General features: G+C 37.7%; 1 long non-coding RNA gene across 1 annotated transcript in view; it reads right to left on the reverse strand.

Moving 5' to 3' along the window:
* Nucleotides 1-8,918, reverse strand: part of LOC126215082 (uncharacterized) — a 149,154-nt gene extending 140,236 nt beyond the window's left edge. The window contains exon 1 of the long non-coding RNA XR_007542081.1: nucleotides 8,720-8,918. This is a non-coding gene — a long non-coding RNA (uncharacterized LOC126215082). The remainder of the gene's footprint in view (nucleotides 1-8,719) is intronic.
* Between the last annotated feature and the right edge of the window lie 9,890 nt (nucleotides 8,919-18,808).

Consider the following 18,808-nt stretch of genomic DNA (forward strand, 5'->3'; position numbering starts at 1 on the left):
AGTGATTACCATTCGGCAACTAACGTTGTCCGTTTTGTGATGTGATTCACAATTCTTGCCATACCTTGCTTCGAAGTCGGTCATTGCCAGTTATAATTCAACTGTTATAGAGAAAACATCAAGTACAAATACGAGAAAAGCGGATATTTTTTCCCCAGCTGAAAAATAAATATATTAAGCACCGTACAAACCAGACTCGTTCCGATCTCCTGCAGCCTGTTAATTTATACAGGTCACACGACAGAACGAACAAACTTGACTTCCTTGCACGTGAACAGGATCACACAGTTTTGCGTTTATCAACGTATCACTGTCGTTGCAACCCCAATGAATTAATTTGGTCAAAGTGTTTTTATTTATACAGGTCACACGATAGAACAAACAAACTTGACTTCCTTGCACGTGAACAGGATCACACAGTTTTGCGTTTATCAACGTGTCACTGTCGTTGCAACCCCAATGAATTAATTTGGTCAAAGTGTTTTAAGGCTGTGTGGGAGGAAAAAACAACACATTCAAGGCAACATACAGTGAATCGCTTGTGCACGAGCAATAGGCCTACACAATGGGGTAACAGACAATATCACACCAGTAGAGTGGGCACAGTCTGTGTGGCATGCTGAAAAGCTTCAGAATGAATAATTTTATGAGGAAGTGATGACGGATATAAGTCTTGAACCTATCTTCGTAATTTACAATCAGATTGTTTGGAAACAGATTCAAATAGAACTGACAATGTTATTACAATGTAGACTTTGAAACAAAGTAGATAATGGTTAATTGTTTGCTTGTTCAGTGGATTATAAAAGTGGTCTCTCACTGTAATATTGAATGTGTTAGTTTACACTCATAATGCTCGTTAACAAGGAAAAATATGACAACTTGCTGGCTATTTGTACAATAGTCATTTGCATTAATCTTTTCTACCACTAAATGATTTCAGTTTATGCCTGAAGTTAATTCTGTTGTGTATTAAATTTTTATTTATAATGCAGTTCAAATCGTAATAGAGGGTAATTATTGCAAGCACTTCCAATTACCTTGTCATTAGACAATTATCATTTCGAGAGAAATTGTACTTCACGTCTTCACAAAGCTGGGTCAGCTGTTCTCGCCACCCGATGTCAAGCAGAGTAAACCTGTGGAGCATGGGCTCAACGTCGTCATGACGTGAATTAATCGTGGCTGATTGAAATTGATTTTAATAATTATTGTTCCCCTCTTAGATTTGAACAAATGTCTTATAATGACAATGATGCAATAAATAACTGGATATTCCTAGATCTTCACTCACGATTTTATGGTGACAGTGGCGCAATCCTATCCAGCTCCCCGTTGTCACTGTAGTCGGAGTCAGCACCAAAACTGTCTTCGTGGTCATCTCACAAACACAAATCGAATGAATGTCTTTAACCCATAAGTTTGTGCACGAATATACTTCAAGCTGTAAGAATATCCACCTTTTCTAACAGGAATTTGTGATCGTCTAGCACTTTGTAACAGAAGTCAGTACTTTTAAGCACAATTTTAAGTGACTTTTCCCACCACCGAAAAGTTCTCTTTCTTTAAATGATACTAGTAACTTTGTTACCGTAGGGTACTCTTTTCTGCTGTATTAAGCATATATATGCATGCGAATTCCAACAGTCTTGGAAGAATCTAAATCGGTGAAGGGTGAAGCTGCTTTTTCTTCATTCCAGGAGATGCTAGAAATATATTATCTGATCCAGACGGATCGGTATAGTTACGCCTCACGTCTACATCTTTCAACTTTTCCAATAACATTCCCTTGCTTACTACCATTCTTACACTAAATTCAAGAACTTTTGATGTTCATTCCACAACTTTATCGGCAGGAACTGTTGGCTATCCATGAATACTTGCGTATATGTTCTCCTGCTTGTAAAACTCACAAGTCCTAAGTAGTAACTCCAGGATCCCGCTGTCTAGCAACATACCTTGACAAGAAGGATTGTTACTAGCTGAATGAGGTTTTTTCAAATATTAGAATTTGCTCAACCACAGTGAAACAAAACACTGTTCAACACAAGCACACGACAGAAATGACACACGATGTGCATTGCTTATATTCACTCCAAACAAAGTTGGCAATGCAGGAGCTTTGACGCCACGAACAGCAGCGAGTACCACACAGGGATGGGTTCGTGCCCCGTGCCTACAGCCTGGTGCTTTTCGTTCTTCGTTTGTTACCCTACTATGATGCCAACTCGAATGACATAGGTCAAGTGCAAAGTTCCAGCAGTTGGGGCGTAGGAAAGCTTCTGCAGCAACTCTAAAAACTGCCGTTCCCTATTTTTGGGCTCATTTATGATGATTTTACAGCTCTTTAATTCAGAAATGATTTGACATATTTTAGTAAAGTTTCATGTTTTTTCTAAGTCTATACCAACAGTAAATAGTGGCTAATATTTTCAACAATCATTTCTTAACAGTCACAAATCAAATGGGGTGCCTGGGTTCTGTAAAGAAAGCTACAGAATTCATGCATAACACCTTAACTAAGAAAATAGATGAGGTGTGTGTTCGGAAAACGGCAGTGAAAGAAATAGAAAAAGTAATTCTGTCCTTAAAAAGTAAAACTCTGCTGGAGTTGATAACATTTTTAGCAAATTATCGAAATATGTCACTGGAGGAAGGCATATTCCCCGAAAGGCTAAAATATGGACTTATACGACCAATTTATAAAAAGAGAGAAAAGACTGATGCTACAAATTATCAGCCCATTTCATTACTCTCAGTTTTTTTAAAGATATTAGAGAAATTGATGCACAGCCAAATGGTTGAGCACCTTAGTAAATACAGCACCCTCAGCAGTAGCCCGTTTGGCTTTTGAAAAGGGGTATCAACAAAGGATGCAATACATGCATTTGTTGACAATGTTTTAGAATCCAAAAATAATAATATTCTGACAGTTGGAATATTTTGTGACCTACCAAAAGCTTTTGACAGTGTAAGTCACCATATTCTTCTGAATAAAGCCAACACCATAGTAATGAGTGGAACAGTACACAAATGGCCGGAATCCTCTCTGTGTGGTAGAATGCAGAAGGCAACCATTGAAGGACTGCATGGTGACCAGATGTCTTCAGACTGGGGATCCACTGCCAGTGGAGTACCTCGAGGCTCAGTATTGGGCCCACTTCTTTTTCTAATATTATCTGCCACTATGCACAGAACGTGAGAAAATCAACATGTTCACTGATGACACTATCATAGTAGTTAATAGTCCCTCAGGGAATGTGTCAAATGAGATAGTAAATAAATCCTTTGCAGATATGACAAAGTGGCTTGAAACTAATGATCTTTCCATCAATCTAAAAAAAGACCAATTATGTTCTTTTTTCCTATAATACAAATGTTAGCAATGAAATGAATCTAAAACTAGGTGAACATGAGACACAATCAAAGTTGAGTTCTCCAAATTCTTGGGTCTGCATATAGGCAGCAAACTTAAGTCACACTACCATATTCAAGATCTGTGTAAGAGGTTTAGCTCAGCAACATTTGGCTTTAGAATCATATCAGACGGTAGGGAAATGACCACAATAAAGACAGCATCCTTTGGCTATTTCCGTCAACTTGTGGCCTACGGTAGTCGGCCTACTTGGCTGAATGGTAATGTGCTCGCCTCCCATACTACGGTCCCAGGTTCGATTCCCAGCCAGGTTGGAGATTTTCTCCACTCGTGGACTGGGTGTTGTGTTGTCCTCATCATCATTTCATCCTCATCATTGGCACACGAGTCGCCCAATGTGATGTAAACTGAAACAAGACTCTCACTTGGCAGCCGAACTTCTCCGGATGGGGCCTCCTGGCCAGCAATGCCATACGATCGTTTTGTGGCCTACAGTGTAACATGCTGGAGAAAAAACAGACAGCAAGAAAAGTGTTCCATGCACAGAAGCGAACCATAGGAGTTATGTGTGGAGTACATCCGAGGCACTCGTGCAGAAATCTATTCAGAGATCTTCAAATCTTTACAACAACTGCTCAATATATTTTTCCCTGATGTGCTTTTTTTTTTTTTTCAAGAAACAACAAGTTATTTAAAACCAATAGTTTTTACCATGATTATAACACCAGAAGAAAATAATAATGAGCATGATGCAGAAAGGGGTTTTATTACAATGACACCCAGATTTTTAATGCCCTTCCACCAATAATTAAAGAACTGGTTGGAAACATACCCAAGTTTAAAGAAAAGCTAAGGCAGTTCCTTCTAGATGCACCTTATTATAGTACAGAGAAATTTCTATGCCAAAATGCATAATACCTCCTGAGTATGCTTAAATCTACTTTTGTGGCCTTCATGGCATAACCATCATTCTTTGTCTACCTACAGTGTGATTTAAAACTGAAATGTATGTATAACTGTATATTCATCCAGAAGTCAATTATAATAACTCACACATAAGTTTATGTGTTAGCTTATTTGTTCCTGTTATGGTATGTTCATCATAAGAACAATGTACTATTTATAAAGTAGGCCTACACATTTGCCACATTTAAAGAAAATCTGAGATGGTGAGGTTTAGACCCCGTGTTCGGTGTTGATTTGTCGTTGAATAACCCCTTTACATTGAAATTGTGTCTATCCTAGCAGAGATTTCTGAAATTCTTACAGTTTTTCTACCAAGCAGCACACCGATCAGTGAAATATTCAGGAGAAGCAAGGGGAATTAGCAGGAAATTCACACTTTCGGAAACTCAGTGCAGAGGAATATTACAACAACTGTTTGCATGTAACTGTTTGACTATTTTGTAATATATAAAAACAGGGTGAAGAGCGCAGCTACCATTGCTTCATCTTTAACAACAAAACTGAGATTTTCACTGAAATCCCCTAAAATTAGCACTTACTTTCTTCAAGTATCGTACCCTCATTTTTAGGAATTTCAACGTGTTTAAAATTTATGCTCATCACTATTAATGATTACTTCCCAAACAATTTTTGTTTTCTTCACTGTTGTGATTTCAAATGGGCCCCTTGCTACAAACTGTTTGGGATGATTTATTTACTGAGAGTGACATGAAAAATTCCGCACTCCTAATGGCTGTGCTCACCTGTTCAGGTGTGTTTCCAGTCTGCAGAACATTACCTAGCCTGTAGCACCACGCACCACTCACTAGTTATCCTCACCTGTTTCTCCTCAGTGATAATTTTGCTGTATGCAAAGGGCAATAAAGATCCTTATTTATAATATACACCTCCTATTTATATCATATTAGTAGCTTGATAATTCCACAAACTGATGTTCCCTAAATTAAATACTTACATCTGTAACAACAGAAGCCTAAAAGGAATTTTCTAAGAGGCCTCGCTGATAAGGTATAATTTCCAGTTTTCATTTGAATTCACTATGTCAGATCCATCAATCGGGCAGGTAGGTTAGAAAATTTAAAAAGGGAAATGGAGAGGTTACAGTTAGATATAGTGGGAATTAGTGAAGTTCGGTGGCAGGAGGAACAAGACTTTTGGTCAGGTGAATACAGGGTTATAAATACAAAATCAAATAGGGGTAATGCAGGAGTAGGTTTAATAATGAATAAAAAAATAGGAGTGTGCGTAAGCTACTAAAACAGCATAGTAAACGCATTATTGTGGCCAAGATAGACACGAAGCCCACGCCTACTACAGTAGTACAAGTTTATATGCCAACTAGCTCTGCAGATGATGAAGAAATTGATGAAATGTATGATGAGATAAAAGAAATTATTTAAGTAGTGAAGGGAGACGAAAATTTAATAGTCATGGGTGACTGGAATTCGACAGTAGGAAAAGGAAGAGAAGGAAATGTAGTAGGTCAATATGGATTGGGGCTAAGAAATGAAAGAGGAAGCCGCCTGGTAGAATTTTGCACAGAGCATAACTTAATCATAGCTAACACTTGGTTCAAGAATCATAAAAGAAGGTTGTATACATGGAAGAACCCTGGAGATACTAAAAGGTATCAGATAGATTATATAATGGTAAGACAGAGATTTAGGAACCAGGTTTTAAATTGTAAGACATTTCCAGGGGCAGATGTGGACTCTGACCACAATCTATTGGTTATGAACTGTAGATTAAAACTGAAGAAACTGCAAAAAGGTGGGAATTTAAGGAGATGGGACCTGGATAAACTGAAAGAACCAGAGGTTGTACAGAGTTTCAGGGAGAGCATAAGGGAATAATTGACAGGAATGGGGGAACAAATACAGTAGAAGAAAAATGGGTAGCTTTGAGGGATGAAATAGTGAAGGCAGCAGAGGATCAAATAGGTAAAAAGACGAGGGCTAGTAGAAACCCTTTGGTAACAGAAGAAATATTGAATTTAATTGATGAAAGGAGAAAATATAAAAATGCAGTAAATGAAGCAGGCAAAAAGGAATACAAACGTCTCAAAAATGATATCGACGGGAAGTGCAAAATGGCTAAGCAGGGATGGCTGGAGGACAAATGTAAGGATGTAGAGGCTTATCTCACTAGGGGTAATATAGATACTGCCTACAGGAAAATTAAAGAGATCTTTGGAGAAAGGAGAACCAGTTGCATGAATATCAACAGCTTTGATGGAAACCCAGTTCTAAGCAAAGGAGGGAAAGGCGAAAGGTGGAAGGAGTATATAGAGGGTCTATACAAGGGCGATGTACTTGAGGACAATATTATGGAAATGGAAGAGGATGTAGATGAAGATGAAATGGGAGACAGAGCACTGAAAGACCTGAGTCGAAACAAAGCCCCCGGAGTAGACAACATTCCATTAGAACTACTGACAGCCTTGGGAGAGCCAGTCCTGACAAAACTCTACCATCTGGTGAGCAAGATGTATGAGACAGGCGAAATACCCTCAGACTTCAAGAAGAATATAATAATTCCAATCCCAAAGAAAGCAGGTGTTGACAGATGTGAAAATTACCGAACTATCAGTTTAATAAGTCACAGCTGCAAAATACTAACGCGAATTTTTTACAGACGAATGGAAAAACTGATAGAAGCCGACCTTGGGGAAGATCAATTTGGATTCCGTAGAAACGTTGGAACACGTGAGGCAATACTGACCCTACAACTTATCTTAGAAGAAAGATTAAGGAAAGGAAAATTACGTTTCTAATATTTGTAGACTTAGAGAAAGCTTATGACAATGTTGATTGGAATACTCTCTTTCAAATTCTGTAGGTGGCAGGGGTAAAATACAGGGAGTGAAAGGCTATTTACAATTTGTACAGAAACCAGATGGCAGTTATAACAGTCAAGGGGTATGAAAGGGAAGCAGTGGTTGGGAAGGGAGTAAGACAGGGTTGTAGCCTCTCCCCGATGTTATTCAATCTCTATATTGAGCAAGCAGTAAAGGAAACAAGAAAAATTCGGAGTAGGTATTAAAATCCATGGAGAAGAAACAAAAACTTTAAGGTTCGCCGATGACATTTTAATTCTGTCAGAGACAGCAAAGGACTTGGAAGAGCAGTTGAATGGAATGGATAGTGTCTTGAAAGGAGGATATAAGATGAACATCAAGAAAAGCAAAACGAGGATAATGGAATGTAGTCAAATTAAGTGCTGAGGGAATTAGATTAGGAAATGAGACACTTAAAGTAGTAAAGGAGTTTTGCTATTTCGGGAGCAAAATAACTGATGATGGTCGAAGTAGAGAGGATATAAAATGTAGACTGGCAATGGCAAGGAAAGTGTTTCTGAAGAAGAGAAATTTGTTAACATCGAGTATAGATTTAAGCGTCAGGAAGTGTTTTCTGAAAGTATTTGTATGGAGTGTAGCCATGTATGGAAGTGAAACATGGACAATTAATAGTTTGGAAAAGAAGAGAATAGAAGCTTTTGAAATGTGGTGCTACAGAAGTATGAAGATTATATGGGTAGATTACATAACTAATGAGGAGGTATTGAATAGAATTGGGGAGAAGATGAGCTTGTGGCACAACTTGTCTAGAAGAAGGGATCGGTTGGTAGGACATGTTCTGAGACATTGAGGGATCACCAATTTAGTATGGGAGGGCAGCATGGAGGGTAAAAATCGTAGAGGGAGACCAAGAGATGAATACACTATGCAGATTCAGAAGGATATAGGCTGCAGTAGGTACTCGGAGATGAAGAAGCTTGCACAGTATAGAGTAGCATGGAGAGCTGCATCAAACCAGTCTCAGAACTGAAGACCACAACAACAACAACATTATTTTTCTTAATCCAATTTACCCACCACTCTCCCTGCTCGCTTCTGCGAGTAAAAAGTTATTTACTTTGGATGTAACGAACCGTCTACTTTTTCTTATACCATTGCAGACAGTAAGACTTTTTCTTTTTCTTTGTTTCATCGTGTTTTGTTAACAGAATATATATTATGCAATTGCCTAAAATTGGTAATTTCGTATTCGGGCCTAATGTCACCAGATTTAATTGTTAAGGAGATAATTTTCTAATGGCTAATAAAGACACTGTAGTTCAGTTACATGAAAATATTCCTGAGATCTGATCATCTATGCAGCTACATGAAGGGCTGATTTCATTGTGACATACGCGTTTCCCTCCTTCTTGTCTGTGGAGCATTTTCATTGCCAGTTTGTATACAACATTTGAGTTGTATAATAATTACAGGTTTGTTGTTATATTACAGTTTTTTCCTTACTCTTTTGTTGTTATGCGAGAAACAACTTTTTGTAGCATAAATTTCGTGATGTTAAATTAAAATTTGTTTCTACTTACGATTTGTAACTTTATTAGTGCATATATGCCGTCCTGGAGTTGTACTTAGATGATCCGCATGCACAGGATTCATATTTCCGGCGTTTGAAGAATACATTTCGGCTAACACCCGACTTCCACTGATCACTGTGTTTTGGTTTGGTTTGTTTACAGTTCCAACTGTCAATCGTCGCTCTGTGTTTTTCGTTCACTGCCGCCTCAGTTGAGGGGGCTATGACGTCACGTACTTCAACTTTTATTGGCGAGTGAGACTTTCGTCGCGCTCCATTTGAAGTGACATCATTACAACGTTGTTAGCGTTATTTCAAGACAGCGGCAAATTTCAGAAGTACGACCTGCTTGTAATGGAATAAAACGTTTTTGAAGGAAAAGTATTTGACGCAAGACTGCACGTTTTGACCGAGATGTATCTAAGATTTTTGTTTTGTTTCATATAAAACTGACAGTATTAATCCGAGTAAAATTTTTGACCAACAGTTTTAAACGTTTATTATCAAATGTGTGCTCACGTTTTATTACAGATTGCAGTATTAGAGAATATCGACAGTAACTACTATTTAATCATAATAAATAAGTGTATATTTTTTTAATAAACGCCGTACATTTGACTCAAGGTATATACAACAACCAATTTCACGTTAATTACTTAACGAAGTGTTATATTCGGCAGGGGGGAAGGGCCCAATACGTAACTTCAGGCATTGTAGCTGCTAACTGAGTGAGAGTTCTGAGCTGTTTTACAAGTTTACTCAGTCTGAAATTTGTTTATTGTAAAGTTTGAGTTATGGAATGCTGCAGAACAAGAAGAAGAAAAGTGACGTACGTACCCACAACACCAGAAGGGAAAGTGACCTATATTACCCGTTGTTCAATTTGCAGCAATAAAACTATTTTATCATTTGCCCAATCACACAAAAATGACTGACATGTAGCGAAGCAAGTGTTACATCTAACACAGCGAGTAGTTCTACTCTCTATGCATCTAATTTCAATTAGTTCTCCTGGACAACTCCTTCTATTCCATTGATGAATTTTTACTTGAAAACTGGGAGCCACTAAAATAAATAAAAAACCTTGTCTTCAAGTGTAGTTGCATTAGTAGGAATAATAATGTGTTCATTAATGTTAACAGTAATCATGTACACATATCCTGTAAACTGACTCATCCCACATCATTTCAATAAAAGAATCGTTCAAATGGCCTATGGACATTGTAACTCAGTAACTTAATATCTTTCTATGTAAAGTACATTGCAGCAAAGTTAACCAACACAGTTCAAAGAAATGATCATGTCACACATAAGACCGCAAACTTCGTAACTAGTTCTACTAAAATCAGGACATTAAAAGCCAAGGGTCCTGGATGATCAATGCTTGCACTCAGCAGACTTGGTGTGAACCTATGAATTTGTTGTAGCTTTGCCTATTTGGCAACAGGAATCATAACAATAGCAGGGATGAGATGTTGACATGATAATACTGCTTTATTGATCATTTCTGATGTACAAGACATCCACATAGTACAAGGTTGCCTAGATAAATTTTGTAAAAAATATTGTAAACAACCACGAGTGAGAAGTGTTTGAGCTGCCGTAGGAAAGTCAGTTCTGGGGTGCTGTGCAGCTGTTGTGGCAGATGGTTACAGGGGAGTGAATATATTGGCACTGGCATCGGGGAAGTAAATGGGTCTCTTCCACGGTATTACAGATTATGTACAAAGGATAGGAAAATATCGGAACAGAAAGGGAAGATTAGAGCCCGTCAGGCTGAACTGGATAGTGCTAGGGAGGAACTGATGAGGTTAAGTGGGGAGGAGGATGAAGGCAGGTGGGAAGTGGTAGCAAGGAACAGGGGCCACAGAAAGAGAACAGTATCAGACAGTTTCATCATTGGCACAAACAATAGATTTGCCTTGCTACCTCAGTCAGCTAAGGAAGAGGCTCAAGAAGATGTAAGTGCAGCCAGCACTCAACAAGCTTTCACTAGGAAACCTACTGTTGCAAGAAAAGTAGAAAGTAGGAGGAAAGTTCTGTTGTTAGGTAGTAGCCATAGAAGAGGTGTGGACCAGATTTTGCAGGAAAAATTAGGTGACAGGTACAAGGTCACAAGTATTTCTAAGCCCAGTGTATGTCTTAGCCAAGTGAGAGAGGATGTAAAATCACTGTTCAAAGGTTTTACAAAGCAGGATCATGTTGTGGTAGTGGGTGGAGCGGGAAACAGTATTGACAGGGATCAGGGCTACAATATTGAGTGTGACCTGGTAAAAATAGCATCTCCAACGAACCATACAAATGTTGGTTTGGTTCCTGCTTTCATGCGGTATGACCAGCCCCGATTGAATAGCTCTGTCAGGAGGGTCAATATGGAGCTAGATCAGCTGCTTCGGGTGGATACTTTGTCAAGCATAGGTTTGGTTCATGTTGATGGTATTGGTAGGTGGGACTTCACAAGACATGGCCTGCATCTCAATAGGAAAGGAATGATAGCAAAATCTTTAAGAGGGAGCACAGAAACTCATGGGAGTACTGTTTTAGGCTAAGATCAGTATCCAATCATCCGACATTGATTGAAATTAAGCCTAATGAAAAGTTCAGACAGGCAGGTACTAGTGATGTGAAAATCACAACATTCTCATAACAGTACAGTGAAAAATAATGTTAGTATGTCACAAGATTCACATAAAAGCACAGTAAAAAATAATGTTAATATATTGCATCAGAATATCAGGGGATTGAAAAACAAAGTAGAAGAGCTCCTTGTTTGTATGGAAGATTTAAACACTGAGGGTGGAATAGATGTACTGTGCCTGTCTGAACATCATATAGTCACAGGTATGGAAATGGTAAATGTAGGTGGATACAAGCTTTCAGCACATGTAAGTAGAGACACTATAGAGAGAGGAGGAGTTACCATATATGTTAAAATCAGTCATAGTGTGAAAAATTTGGAAACTAAAAAATTTTGCATAGAGCAACACACAGAAGCATGTTCATGTGAAATTAAACTAAATAAAGGCACTTTTATAATTGTAGCCATGTATAGATCCCCATTGGGAAATTTTCTACTGTTTTTGAAAAATTTGAATTCTTTGTTGTGCTACCTGTCAGACACAGAAAAGCAAATTATTGTTTGTGGGGATTTCAAAGTAGATTTTCTGAAAGAGCCAGATAGAAAGCTTGACCTTGATGTATTACTTGGTTCTTTCCATTTGAGATCAGTTGTTGATTTTCCTACGTAGGTGGTACAGGAAAGCAGCACACTGATACGTAACGTTTTCATAGACCAAGATAAATTCAATCAAATAAAAACTTTTCCGGTTAAGAATGGTCTGTCTGATCACAATGCACAGCTAGTTACAGTGTATGATATAGCTCCACTCAGTAATGCAAAACAGTCCTCCAAAATAGTGCATTCCATTAACGATTTAACACTTCAAAATTTTAGGGAAAGCTTGCAACAGTTAGACTGGGATGAGGTGTACAGGGAACATGATGCTAATTTCAAATTTAATCTATTTCATGATACATTTGTGAGTATATTTGAAAACAGTTTCCCTAAGAAAACAGTGAAATATAATTGTAAGAAACCATGTAAAAAGCCATGGCTTACTGGAGGGATAAAAATATTTTGTAAAAAGGAAAGGGTAATGTATCTTATAGCTAGTAGGAGTAATGATCCCGAACTATGAAACATTATAAAAACTACTGCACTGTATTAAGAAAAGTTATTAAAAAGTCCAGAAGTATGTGCATTATGTTTGAGATTAGCACATCTGGTAGTAAAATTAAAGCAATTTGGAATATTGTGAAAAGGGAAGCAGGGCAACCGAGAGCACAGGAAGACTGTATTTCTATCAAACACAATGAAAAGTTTGCTAACAAGAAGTTAGAAGTAGAAAACATTTTTAATAATCATTTTTAAGTGTTGTAGAGAAAATAGGTTCCAGCTATTCATTAGAAAATGCAAGGCAGTACATGGAAGAGGCAGAACCTATGCAATTTGATAAAACTGAAATTCAACCCACCTCTCCTACTGAAATTAGGAAAATAATTAATTCACTCAAAAGTAAAAGCTCACATGGAATTGATGACATTTCCAACAGAGTACTAAAAGCTTGTTCCCAACAAATAAGTTGGATTCTCAGACACACATGTAGTAGCTCACTGAAACAGGGATTTTTTCCAGATAGACTGAAATATGCTATTGTTAAACCATTGCATAAAACGGGGATAGATCTGATGCTAACAACAACCACCCAATCTCACTTCTGACAACTTTATCCAAAATTCTTGAGAAAATAATGTATTCACAAGTAGCATCACGTATTTGTAAAAATGAAGTACGAACAAAATGTCAATTTTGGTTTCAGAAAGGCTTTTCAACAGAAAATGCTATATATGCTTTCACTGATCAAATATTAAATGCAATGAATAACAGAACATCACCCACTGGGACATTTTGTGATCTCTCAAAGGCTTTTGATTGTGTGAATCACAAAATTCTTCTAGATAAGCTTAAGTATTGTGGTATGAGTGGGACAGTGCACAAATGGTTTAATTCATACTTAACTGGAAGAATACAGAAGGTTGAAATTAACAGTACAGACAGTCTACAAAAACAAGCAGTCATCTAACTGGGGAAGTATCAAGAAGGGAGTCCCTTATTGTTCTTAATATATATTAATGACTTGCCATTCTACATACATGAAGATGCAAAGTTAGTTCTTTTTGCTGATGATGCAAGTATAGTAATTACACCCAAGAAGCAAGAATCAGCTGAGGAAATTGCAAATAATGTCTTTCAGAAAATTGTTAAGTGGTTTTCTGCAAATGGACTCTCACTAAATTTTGAGAAAACACAGTTTATACAATTCTTTACAGTAAATGGCATAACACCATTGATAAATATAGACTATGAACGGAAGTCTATTGCTACGGTAGAATACTCAAAATTTCTGGGTATGTCCACTGATGAGAAATTGAATTGGAAGAAACACATTGATGATCAGCTGAAACAGTTAGGTTCTGCTACTTATGCTATTAGGGTCATTGCAAATTTTGGTGTTAAATGTATCAGTAAATTAGCCTACTATGACTATTTTAATTCACTGCTTTCATATGTCATCATATTTTGGGGCAATTCGTCATTAAGTGAGAAAGTATTCATTGCAAAAAAGCGTGTAACCAGAATAATCGCTGGAGCCCACCCGAGATCACCTTGCAGACATGTATTTAATTAAGGAACTTGGGATACTTACAGTACCTCCGCAATACATATATTTACTTATGAAATTTGTCATTAATAACCCATCCCAATTCAAAAATAACAGTGAAGTGCATAGCTACAACACTAGAAGAAAGGAATATTCACTATTCTGGATTAAATCTCACTTTGGCACAGAAAGGGGCGAATTATGCTGCCACAAAAATCTTTGCCAAATAGTATTAAAAAGTTTGACAGATAGCCAACCAACATTTAAAAGCAAATTAAAAGAATTTCTGAATGACAACTCTTTCTACTCAATAGATGAATTCTTAGATGTGAAGTGGTAACTGTAAAAAAAATTAATTAATTAATTAATTAATTAATTTGTGTAAAGAAAGCTTATGTTAAAGTGACACGTTCCACATCATTACGAAATTTCGGATTCATGATTTATGAAACAAGGATTAATGTATATATGTATGTATGACTTCTTTGGACTCCACCCACCCTGGCTGCAGAACGATTCTACTACTGCCAATGCAAAGTTCATATAAGGCCCACGAAGATAAGTTTAGAGAGATTAGGGCATACAGACAACCACTTTTACCTTGCTCTATCTGCGAGTGGAACATAAAAGGAAATGACAAGTAGTGGTACAAAGTACAGTACTCCGCCATGCACCACGTGGTGGTTTGCACGGTAGTTTTTATTTGAACGCATACCCTCTTAATTTATTTGCACGATGCCAAAACAACTATATGTAAAATTTCAGAACCTTAGGATGTTGGCAACCCGTGCCGACTTGCATTGAAACATGTCAGATTGGCTGTATTTGGTAAGAAAGGCGCCCTCGTATCGGTATGTCTCTAACATTGTTAGTCTAAATTGTCAGTAAGTGAAAATGTCAGTGGAATTACGTAGTAGTACTAAAACGTGTATATTTTTAATAGGTGCGGTAAAACATCAGATAAAAGGTTCAAAACTCTCATCTAATGGACAAGTTCTAGCAGTTTTATTTTATAATATCCGGAAAGTGAATTTAACTGTCAGTGAACGTAGAAATCTCACTATTCGGGCATGTATGATCTTTTGGGAAAAGGCATGTATACCGCTACCAAGTCCGTACCTAATTGTGTGAAGAAGTTAGTGAACCTATATCAAGTTTGGAGGGAGTTGCAAAAAACTGCACAAAAAACCCAAAGTATTTGAGCAGCGTCGCAAGAGTTCGTCAACAAGTTGGATGATTTGTTCGACATTGCATATATCGATGCACTTCAGTTAATGAAAATAAATGAAGATAAAATCTTTTTACAGCGACGGAAAGGGCCACGTCGACCTGCTCACTTAGCTGGAGTGGAGAAGAAACTGGCTAATAAAGAGGAAAGGTTGCGCATCAGAACTATTGAGGAAGAAAACCGACTTGCTAAATATTTTTCCACGTCAGCTCCTTCGAGAGCATCTTATGATGCATTACAAACTGATTCGTCTTCAGACTGTAATGAAAATGAGATATGTTTGCAAGAAAATTTCCCAACTGTGATTGAGAACATAAAATCTGGAACCACTAAAACAATTATGCGGAAAAATTTCATTACTCCAAAATTAATAGCAGCGCTAGATAGATGTCAATTGAGAGAGAGAGATTCAGTGTATATTCTTGAAACTACCGTTGAGGCACATGGATATAATAGTGATGAATTTCGTATAAGTAAGTCCTCGATTCAGAGAATTCGTACAGAGAAACGGAAAGAGCGTGCGGAAGGTATAAAAGTTAATTTTGAAAACGAGGTACCAGATGTTGTGACTGTTCATTGGGATGCAAGCTGTTGCCGGCTACACATGATCGGGAATCAAAAGAAGAACGTCTTCCGATAGTTATTTCATATAGAAATAAAGAGCAACTTATTGCTGTGCCAAGGTTGGAAAACTCTTCAGGATGTGAACAGGCGAAAGCTGTTTGGAAGGCGATTGTGGACTAGAATCTCGAAGACAAAGTGCAGTTTCTTTGTTGTGATTCTACGGCTTCAAATACAGGTCATATCAATGGTGTCTTGCCGCCACCACGTGTATGAACTAACGTTAAAAAACATGTTCCAGGTAAAAATCAGTTCAGTGACAATAAGTCCTGATATCCCACTCTTCAAAAAGTTCCGAGATAACTGAAAAAGTGTAGATCCACATAACATACATTGCTACAAAGAAAAGGTCGGAATGCACCTGAATGTTTCAGAAATTGACAATCTGCGTGAGTTTTACCGTACTGAACTGACAAAAGAAATAACCAGAGATGATTACCGAGAGTTGATAGAGCTTTCTGTTATATTTTTAGGTGGAGATACACAGAAAATTCGAGATACGGCCTCCAGGTGCAATACACCAAGCTCGATGGATGGCAGAGCTATATATTCCCTAAGAATATCATTACTTTGTGCTCAGTTAAAAATTTCGAGCCAGGAGAAGGTAGCGCTGTTTGATATTTGCCTGTTCATCATGACATCCTACGTCAAGCCATGGCTCCAGTGTAGTTTGGCAGTAAAGGTACCCTACCAAGATCTGTGCTTTTTGAAGTCAACGAAGGCATACGAAAAAATAGATAAAGTCATCTCAAAAGCAGCTCTACTGAAGATAAGCCAGCATTTATGGTATTTGACTGATGAAGTTTCTGTCTTGTCACTGTTTGACGATTATGTGAATCTAGAAGCAAAAGTAAAAATGGTTGAAAATTTAACCAAAACTAATTTATCAGTTCATGCTAACCGTTACATCCCTTCGAAGGAAAAATTTTGCCGTCCATTGTATGGTGAGTTAAATAAATGAATAGAGACGTTGTTTCTTTAGTTTTCTGTTTACAGCACAATTTTATTAACTGGTTTGCCCTCTCTTAATTACAGAGAAAAACATCTACGACTTCATTTCAGTCAGAAGCAAGTCATTGTTCCATTGTCTTAAAATTGATGGCATACGGTCAAACAATGCTTCCTTTCAAGAAACCAGAAAGAAGGTTACAGCAATGAGAGCAGTGAATGATACAGCTGAAACAGCGGTCAAGTTGATGCAAGACTTTCATGGATTAATCTCAGTCAACGAGGAACAAAAGCAATTTTTGTAACGTTGCGTTCAAGAACACCGAAAGATTTATGCTGACTGCAGAAAACAAACTTTGAAACGAAAATTTAGAGACTAAATAGTGAATAAACACGATTTGGCCAATTTAGCGTTTTATTTACCAAACAATTATTAAGTACTAGAATCCCTATATTCCACATAGCAAAAGTTTTCAAGTCTCATGTTTAGCGTCAAGTCGGCACGTGTTATAATAATTTAATTGTAATAATAATTAGTATGTGAGTTATTAAGGTCAAATAGAAAGAATAGAGGGTATGTGTTTTCGATTTCACGAAAAAAAAAGCCACATTGTATCTTGGGACACCGATAATGTAGATAGATATAGATCCTTGCCGGGGGTGGGTTTGATGTCACTATTATCTGCTTTTGACACAGGTTGGAGTGTTTAGTGCACGTAGAGTTTGACTGAGATCTAGTACTGATACTATGTCTATGCTGTAGCAGAATGAACATTTTGTCGATAAGACATGGCTGCTTCGCTAGCAGAGCCCTGCTTCATGCGCTGTCACGGCACGTTTTAGCTGCAGCAGAAGCTCCACAATGCAGCATCTGGCACAAGGTTCGGATTAAGCAATTTCAGTAGCCGGCATTGCTGCTGGGACAGCAGTTCGTCTATCTTAAATTGCCTGTTTCAGTCATCGTCCTGGGGTGTGTGACAAGCATTGGAGGAAAGCAGATTTTGCTGCTTCATGTTTGGTTCACTAGAGTGGTGTGAGGATGACAACATAATTTCAGTATGCTCTACTACGTGGCAAATTAATGTCTCAAATCAGCAGTTACCACTCAGAATTCCCAATGAAGTAAACACACATTCTACTATAACAAACGAAAGTGCCAGTTATGTGGGCGAGAACACTGCCTGCCTGTGTCGTGTGCCTTATCTCAGAACTGAAGTATGTCCTATTTGTGGTTGCACTGATCCTCTCGAGCAAAATGATGTAACCGACTAAGTATCATGGAGCACTTGTGGAACGGTTGTGTAATCGGTAGTTGCGTCTGGGTAGCGTGTGGTGTGTTGCACTCCAGTATAGATACCGGTCATTTTCCCTATTAGTGTGTGCAAATCGATTGGCGTGGGCGTCACATTATTGTTCATATTAAGTCCAGTTTCTCATGCTAAATCGTGAAATGAAGTACTTGATGCCAAATCTTGTACAAGATCCAACATCAGATTGTTGGATAACAGCCATTGATGTGGTGCGCCTGAGCGTATATCCTTTTGAGAAGAAACACCCATGATCATATTTAGTTTGCATATGAGCAGTGATCGATAGTTATTACATTAATGATGCACATCACTCACGCTAATCCTTAAGGTGCAGTTTCAAAGGGACTGTAACTTACGAACGGTGGATGCATTGTTATTATGAGTTATCACAATGCGGAATGAGACATCTCCCCGTCATGTTACGCGGTTGTTGCGGGTCACCAATTCTACCGTCTCCTGACGTATTTTTTCCCTGTGAGTATGCTTGAGAAAAGGACTTAAAATTTTTCTGTAATTTGTGGAAAACATTGACATTCTTTCATGTGAAGAGCATCGAGTGAAAAGGACAAAGACAATAAGCACGATTTATTATCAGTGTAGACAATGATTAAAGAAGATAATATATACTCCGTTAACTTTCATTTGACTGATAAGAGAGAAGACGTTGCACCTTTTCGAGTAGTATCGTTGACCGAGAAAGACACATTCTTCCTACCTTCATTATTTAGAGGTCTGTAATAGGTGTAATAATTATTAGTTTATGTAAATCG

Source organism: Schistocerca nitens, chromosome 12, assembly GCF_023898315.1.
Source record: "Schistocerca nitens isolate TAMUIC-IGC-003100 chromosome 12, iqSchNite1.1, whole genome shotgun sequence".
NCBI classification, from domain to species: Eukaryota; Metazoa; Arthropoda; class Insecta; order Orthoptera; family Acrididae; genus Schistocerca; species Schistocerca nitens.